Source organism: Syngnathus floridae, unplaced genomic scaffold (assembly GCF_059516105.1).
Source record: "Syngnathus floridae isolate MCC-2025c unplaced genomic scaffold, RoL_Sflo_1.0 HiC_scaffold_47, whole genome shotgun sequence".
Taxonomy (NCBI): Eukaryota; Metazoa; Chordata; class Actinopteri; order Syngnathiformes; family Syngnathidae; genus Syngnathus; species Syngnathus floridae.
Window position 1 is genome coordinate 326,388 of NW_028284076.1, and position 7,876 is coordinate 334,263.

The window sequence follows — 7,876 nt, forward strand, 5'->3', positions numbered from 1 at the left end:
CCAACAGATTTGAATTTTGGCGGAGGTTCGGGCAATTACGTCATATCCACGGCACATGACTGCGACGTAATACCCGCTTATCTGAAACGGCAGTTAAAAGTAGAGTTACATCAAGTTTTCTTGGAACCTAAACGAATGAAAGAAAACTATCATTTGGCCACAACCAACATTCACAGATACAACACAACGTGCGGGGTTGGGGTTAAAGATTGAGTGAAGGGCCCTCGTTTTAAACTACTGTTTTGAAAAGGAGTGGGAACAAGTAAGACGTATTTAATTTATTTAATGGGAAGTAGTAAGACTTATTAAATTTATTTAATCTACTTTTCTTCCCAGGCAAAATTTGATGTGCTGCAATTCCAAATTTCCAAAGTGAATGAAGGAATGAAGTCCTTTAAATTATGATTTTGTATAAATACTAGGCATTAACACAAAATCGACGGCACAAAATGGGCAGACTTTACTTGTTTGAAAAGGACTGGTTACAAGACAGACTTTTTTAATTTATTTAATGGGAAGAAGACTTATTTAGTTTAATTGATCTATTTTTGTTCCCTGCCAAAATTCGATTTGCTGCAATTCCAAATTTCCAAAGTGAATGAAGGAAAGAAGTCGTTTAAATTATGATTTTGTTTAAATACTAGGCATAGACACAAAATCTACGGCACAAAATGGGCAGACTTTACTTGTTTGAAGAGGACTGGTTACAAGACAGACTTTTCTGATTTATTTAATGGGAAGAGGACTTATTTAGTTTATTTAATCTATTTTTGTTCCCTGGCAAAATTGGATTTGCTGAAATTGTATTTTGCCAAATCTCGATTTGAGACCTGATAGGAAGTATTAAACGCTTAGTTAAATCAATACAAGTTGGTAAGAAGAGCGAGTAATGTTGGTTGAACCGATGAATGAAGGTTGAAAGCAATTTAAATTATGACTTTGTATAAATACTAGATATTAACAGAACATCTACTGCGCAAAATGGGCAGAGTTTACTTGTTTGAGAAGGAGTGGCTTATTCAAAACTAAGATTTATGTAATCTGTTTGTTCCCAGGCAAAATTGGATGTGATGCAATTCCAAATTTCACCACATGATGGTGCCCAATTTTGACTTCATAGGACATATTAAACACTTAGCTTGTTATTATGTTCAAGGTAATCAGATTTGTTTATCATTCTAATGGCCTCTTCAAAACTATTCTGGATTACTACTTTGGATCTATTCTACATTACTTGGCAACAACATACTCTGTAACAGATTAGGCAGTATAATCACATATGTTAACTTGAGAGTGCCCACACTCAATCTACTTATCGTGATGTGTTAAATCAATTACTGTTAGACATTATTTGTCTGATAATCTACCAAATCTTTGAATTGAAGAATTTGTGATTTAATTAATAGCTTGTTCGGGGTAATCAGACTTGTATATAATTCTAATGGCCTTCTTTTGAAAACTATTCTGAATTACAACTTTGGATCTTATATTACTTTGCAACAATCTACTCGGTGACAGATTAGGCAGTATAATCACATATGTTAACTTCAGTGCCCACACTGTATTTATTTATGGTTATTTGTTAAATCAAGTACTGTTAGACATGAAATAGGAAGTGTTTAACATAAATGTTATGGCTACTCACCATTGTAGCTCGCTCCTGGTCAATGATATGAGCCTCTTCTTGCAGTGGAAAACTTGCAGCCAACAAACACCGTGGAACCTAAAGGAATGAAATTAAACATTAACATTTCGCCCGGACCAACATTCACACGTACAACGCAACGCGGCTACACTTCTGCTATTACAAACGTAAATCTCCTTAAACACAACGAGTGTTACTTACCGTGTACGCTCTAGGCAAAATTGGATGTGATGCAATTCCAAATCTATCTGAAACGGCAGTTAAAAGTAGAGTTACATCAAGTTTTCTTTTTTAATCAACACAATCATTTACAACCGTTGACCAGAAAGAATCGTCGAAATTCGACGTCCCCCACAAACGCCACGCTCACTCGCTTTTCAGGGCAACAAAAGTACTTCTTTTTAAAAACGATGAGTTGTACTTACCGTGTACGCTCTGGACGGTCCAGTTGCAAGCAGAAAATAAAAATATTTCTCTTGTTAGTCGTATGTTACCATCCGCTGTGTCTTTGTCAACATCGCCGCCATTTTCCTACTTCCTGCTGCGAGCCACGCCCACGGATTTAAATTTGGGCGGAAGCTCTTTCCATTGGCGTCGTTTTCGCGTATAGCAAATCCGATTGGTTGGGAAGGGGGCACGGTTATGCAGCCGAGGAGTCCTGTGATCGGTGGGATGTAAAGTAGGCGTCGACGTCACGTCCGCGTCACGTGACCACGACGTGGCAGACGTCAAATAGCAACCGCTGTTTTGTTTAGTAGACTTACAGTTGTTATGCATTGACATAATGGCGCACACACCAAATAGATTTAAATAAATTAAATAATTCTTCTGCCCACTCTCTTTTAAACAAGTTAACTCTCCCCGCGGATTTGAATTCCGGCGAAAGTTACGCCCATCGACGTCACGTATGTCACGTGACCACGACGTGGCAGATGTCATATAGCAACCGCTGTTTTGTTTAGTAGATTTACAGTTGTTATGCATTGGCATAATGGTGTGCACTCAAAATAGATTTAAATAAATTAAATATTTCTTCTGCCTACTCCCTTTTAAACAAGTTAACTCTGCCCACGTCCATTGACGTCTTGTCTGCGTCACGTGACCACGACGTAGCGACGTCATATAGTAACCGCTGTTTTGACCAGTAGACTTAGTTATTATGCGTTGACATAATGGCGCACTGGTTAGCATGGCCACCTCTTAAGCATGATGATGCGGGTTCGACGCCTGATCAATGTTAGCATGGAGTGAGCTGAAGTGCATGGCGCTGAAGATTTGAATCTTTGAAATGCGCTGAGGTCTGACATATCAGGCAGAATGGTTTGCCATCACGTTCAACAAAAAATAGAAACTTTCCCACTCTGATTAAAACGTCCTGTGTTCATCTACGTATTTTTGTTTTGCTGTGCATCTTTTCCCTGCCATTTCGAGAGCCCAATTTACACTCATAGTTTAAAGAAATGTGTTTGCCCATCCTACTTTGTGGAATTTCACCACATGCGCTTTTGACCAAAATACCAAATTGAACTCAAGTGAAGCCAACACGCACAACCCCCCCCCCCCACACACACACACACACACACACAAATGTTGATATGAACATAAAAGAGCCGCATGCGGTTCGGGAGTTGCGGCTTGGCCAAACCTGTACTATACAACTTTATTTGTATAAAATTTTCACAACAGCTGTCACACAAACAAAGCGGGAAAAACCGAAGACGTGCGTGTTCCGCCCACGCTGGATTTATTTGCACCTTTGAAAAGACACCGTATTGCCGCAGATGTGGCAAAGAGTACTTTTGGGCATCTGAGACGGAACGATGTCCAAAGCATCACGTCACCTGCTCTGGTAGGCATGGTGGTGGGACGTTGAGGTCAACCGCTTTGGGGTTGGCTGACTCTTTGATCGCAGGATGCCACACACTTGAAGACAGAAGCAGAAAAGCAGAGCTAAATGCAAAATGTACTCACCGGTGACTCCAATTTTTTTCCCCCCTGAAGAAACAGCTGGACGGGTGGCCCCGGCTGGCCAGTGGGACTCTTGTTATTCTGACCCTTTTTAGTGCGCGTTTGGGGCAACAACCGTTTTTTGTGGCGCTCTCTTCTGGTTCAAAAGTGCCCTGCATGTGAATTTGCTTTTCCTGCCTTCTGATTGGATGAGCGCCGGTGTGACGCGGTGCCTCTGTCACCGTGGCGGGGGGTATACGTTGGCATCGGAGCGTCTGCCAACGTCTGAGACCGGCTGGCAGTGTATCGGAGGTGTCGAGTGCGGTGCCGCTGGAGCTCACTCACCAGCTGGTGTTAGGGCCACAGAATGAAGGCCAAGGAGAAGAATAGAAAGAGAAACAGAAACTTCTCCTCCAATTGTTTGATTTGTCTCTTCTGAGCTTCGATGAATTCTTTCAGCTCTTTGTTCCTCTAGGACGGACAAATGGAAAGTGGCATTCAAAAGCCAGTAAGCGTGCAAGTAAGTGCCGGGCTGGCTTTGGGCCCTTACCTGTTGCGCGCTGTGCAGCAGATCCATTCTCTCTTGGAGGATGCAAGCGTCGCGCTCCCTCAACTCGCACATCAGGGCTCGCTTCCATTGGTCCACGGCGCTCCTAAGCTCTTCTCTCTGATCCGCCGTCAGCACGTCATTCACGCCAGCGTGGCTGGCTTTTTCGCCGTCCGTGGCGGGGCAGTCCCGCTGCGGTAGCGCCTCGTACAACATGGCCTCCAGCTCCAGGATCCTCTGGGCCGCAATCCTCGTCCATCAGTGGTCCGGCGGGAGATTTGAGGGCGGCTTACCTTATGAGCCTGGTCCATGGAACACTTCCTGAAGTCCAACTCTTCATCCAGGTAGCCCTTCTGCTTGCAGAACATATCCTAGCACAGCTCAAGGTCAGAATTGTTGGGGCACATTGGCGGAGTTCCCCTTGGCTGATGTCGCGTGTCTGTCTACCTTCTCACTTTCAATGTCCAACATCTTCTGTTGAAGTGCTGACTTGGTCACTTTGATGTATTCTAACCACTGAGGAAAGGCTGCTGTCACATAAGCAGAATGCGAGAGCGTGCGTGGACGTGCGCGTTACCTTCTCGGCTAGGGTGAGAAGGGTCCTGGCGTGAATCACGACCACCTGCTCCTCGTTGGTGAGATTCTGCAAGAGCCCAAAGGCACAGCGTCAACAAGCTTCTTTCAGCGCAAAGCCTTCCAAAAGTCACATTTGAGCCGCCGAGTCTCGTGGAGTGCGAACATAAGGAGTTCGACATACACTTACGGCGTTATAGCCCAGGATGTCCAGCTTCTTCATCAGATCACTGATGACGATGTCCGGGGGAAAGGCGCAAGGAGCAATGTAAGGTGTTCTGGGACCTCGGGTTAAGGTTAGGGTTGCGAGGGACGCCTTACGTACGCTCACGCCCTCGGCCTCGCAGTAGATCTGCAAAGGGCTGAGGCCGTCTGGGAAACGGACTTGCAGAAACTTCAAGACGGGGGAGCGCCACTCCCTCTCCTGAAAGGCAGAGGCATGCATCCGTCCGTCCGTCCGTCCATCCGTCCGTCACATCTCTGGCCTCAACACGCTTGTGCGAGTCTTCCCACCTCCAGCTCCAGGATGCGGAACTCAAGCAGTTCGTTTTGGTCTCGGATATCCTGGATGTGCTCTTTCAGACGCGCTTCTTCCGCCTCCATCCGCCTGACCTGAAAAGACAGTCAGACCTCATCTGCGGGGCTTCCCGACAGGTGTGACGCCAAGCGACTCCGCCCAGCGCCTTTCTTTCCGTCACCTTTTCGGCCAACTGCTGATTGCTCTGACGCAGCAGCTGCTTCTCCTCCACCCACTTGACATTCTAGAAGAGACAAACGCGTGGACAGATTTGGAATGTTGTGTCATTTTCATCCACAAATTCTTTGGTTGACTGGAAAATGACATTTGCTTTTCTCCGCATTTTCCCAGCCACGTTCGGGGGGGGGGGGGGGGGGGGTGGGGGGTTGGTCCAGTAATGCCAGACGGATGAGTGACTGAAGAATGTAGCTATTTTGTCTGAGAAAAAGGTGTGCTCATTGATGAGCTTACCTGTCCTTGTTGCTTCAGCGCTGACTCCAGATCTGCTACTCTGCTTTGATAGTGACCCATTTCTACCATCAGCTTTTCTCTGGTCTGAAAGGAGGAGGAGGGAGGCTCCTCCTCCTCCTTTCAGACCAGAGAACACCCGAGGCTGGGTGAGAACGGGGAGGCTGCGACCCGGCCGGGGGTTGCGGGAAGGGGCGCCACCTTGATCTCCTTCTCGGCGTCGTAGTCCCCTTTCGCTGGTCTGGGCTAGCAGAGCGTAGGCTCGTTGCAGCGCTTGATATTCTTGCGTCAGCTGGCGGTAGCGAAGCTCCGCCTCTTCATGCACACACCAATGCAACACAGCACTAGTACCAGAATCAGTCAGACCGGCGACAAAGCACCCGCGACGCAAAGACGAGTCCGATTCCAGGCTGAAGAGGAATGTTTGGTGTCAATACGCTGGCAGAAATGGCGGGCTACCTCTTCGGGTTCCGTGTCGGGGGTTCTGTCGGTGTGAAAAGACAAGGACGATCCGTCCGAGTCCACCAACACGTCTTCGTCGTAGCCGTAAAATGTTTCGATGACCTGCGGGCGCGGAAGCAAACATCTCTCTGAACAAACTGAAGCGACACCTCACGATGAATCGACGAGAGGAACGATAGCGAGAAAAAGGCCATTTCATCTTGCGCAACACCAAGCAGCCGCAAACAAACAGACTCACCTTGCAGGACCTCACGCTTTGTTCCTCCTCAGAGATTCTCGACGTCGGTATCGTAGCAGCAAATCTCTCTCCTGTCGACACAAATAATCCGCCTTTGAGATTCTTTGGATGCAAAGGGAACGAACGGCTCCGGCGCAGAAACAAACGCGACTCACAATGACATTTCTGACATGAGCTCCTGTCTCCAGAGCCTGAAAAACACGTCACCGGCGATGATTGGAGGGACGCTCGTCTTTTCCAAAAGTGACAACTACAGGGTGTGTCAGGGTTTTCCAGATTATCTTTATCGTATCATTGTGTTGCTTTGACTTTGACTGCGACCTGTAATAAATAATATTATTTATCCCTTATTTATCCCTATCGCTTATCCCTTCCTACACAAAGTCGTAAAACACCCCTTGCTATGTTTTGACTAGAGGTCAAGGGCTTCCTCTATTCAATCCACTCTTACACCCACCCTGTTTCTCTTAATTAAAATGCTCGTGCAGGAGCCGAGAGTCAGACTTCATTCGTACAACGGATGGACTCTCCACCTGCAGGTGTCCAAAAGAACTTACTTGTCTCCCGTGTGGTTCTTGCAAAATAAGTTGGAGCGAGCGCAACTCTAACAGGGTGCATTTTGCCACTAGCTGCCTACGGACAATGACGTCGCGCTCGCGGCTCATGGTTGACGGGCTGAGCAGCCGGGCAAGTCCGTCGTTTTCAGCGCACAGCGAGTGGCAAAGGCGCTGACAAAACGGGAGCTTTGAGCTGCTGAAAACGGCAAAACAAGTCTAAAGCGTGTTCAAACGCGTGCGCACAATGCTCCTGCTTGAAAGGTCGGAATTTAAGGGGCCAATTTTTTGGATGGCGGCCGCCGGCCAAGCTTTGGACGGAAAAGGTTTCCTGGCGACAGCGAGCGAGCGCGGCGCTGCCGTACGTGCACCGAGTCGCCTGCCTGAAGACCTTGGACAAGTCGTCGATGATGTGCCGCTGCTCCACAACTTGAAGGAACTCCATTTCACCGTCCTGCTGGCCGCAACCGCGGTCCAGGTCATTGAGCGAACTAGGCCTTCTCTGTGGAACACAAATGCAGTGGACTCTGTTGGCACGCCGCCGTTGTCCGCGTCGACTTACCAAGCTTGCCATCTCCTCGTTCTCCTGGGTGACAAAGCGCACTTTGTTTTCAAGGCGACACAGCACCAGCGAGAGTTCTTCATTCTTCCTGCTCAGGCGTTTGTTTTTGTACAGGAGTGGCAGAAACTGGCTTTCTGTTTCTCTCAGTCGCTTTAGCTGCAAGCATGAAGTGCGGGATGTGAAAGACGCACAACACGCGGGCCAGAACGTATCCATTCCTTTTGCATCGGTTTGAACGGAATCGTGGCTTTGGCTCCCAATAAAAGACATCTACCAGGCAACCGACTCGCCGCGCCGCTCAACTAATAAGCAAGCGCAATGGGTGCCTCGCTGGATGGCGCGCATCAAACGTAGCGCAAACCT

General features: G+C 47.4%; 1 long non-coding RNA gene across 1 annotated transcript; it reads right to left on the reverse strand.

The window, feature by feature from the left end:
* Positions 1-5,623: 5,623 nt before the first annotated feature.
* LOC148378400 (uncharacterized) lies at positions 5,624-6,464 on the reverse strand. Its single transcript, XR_015855911.1, has 3 exons — positions 6,398-6,464; positions 6,157-6,261; positions 5,624-6,012 (listed from the first exon to the last, which is right to left on the reverse strand). It is a non-coding gene; the product is annotated as an uncharacterized LOC148378400 (long non-coding RNA).
* Positions 6,465-7,876: the final 1,412 nt, after the last annotated feature.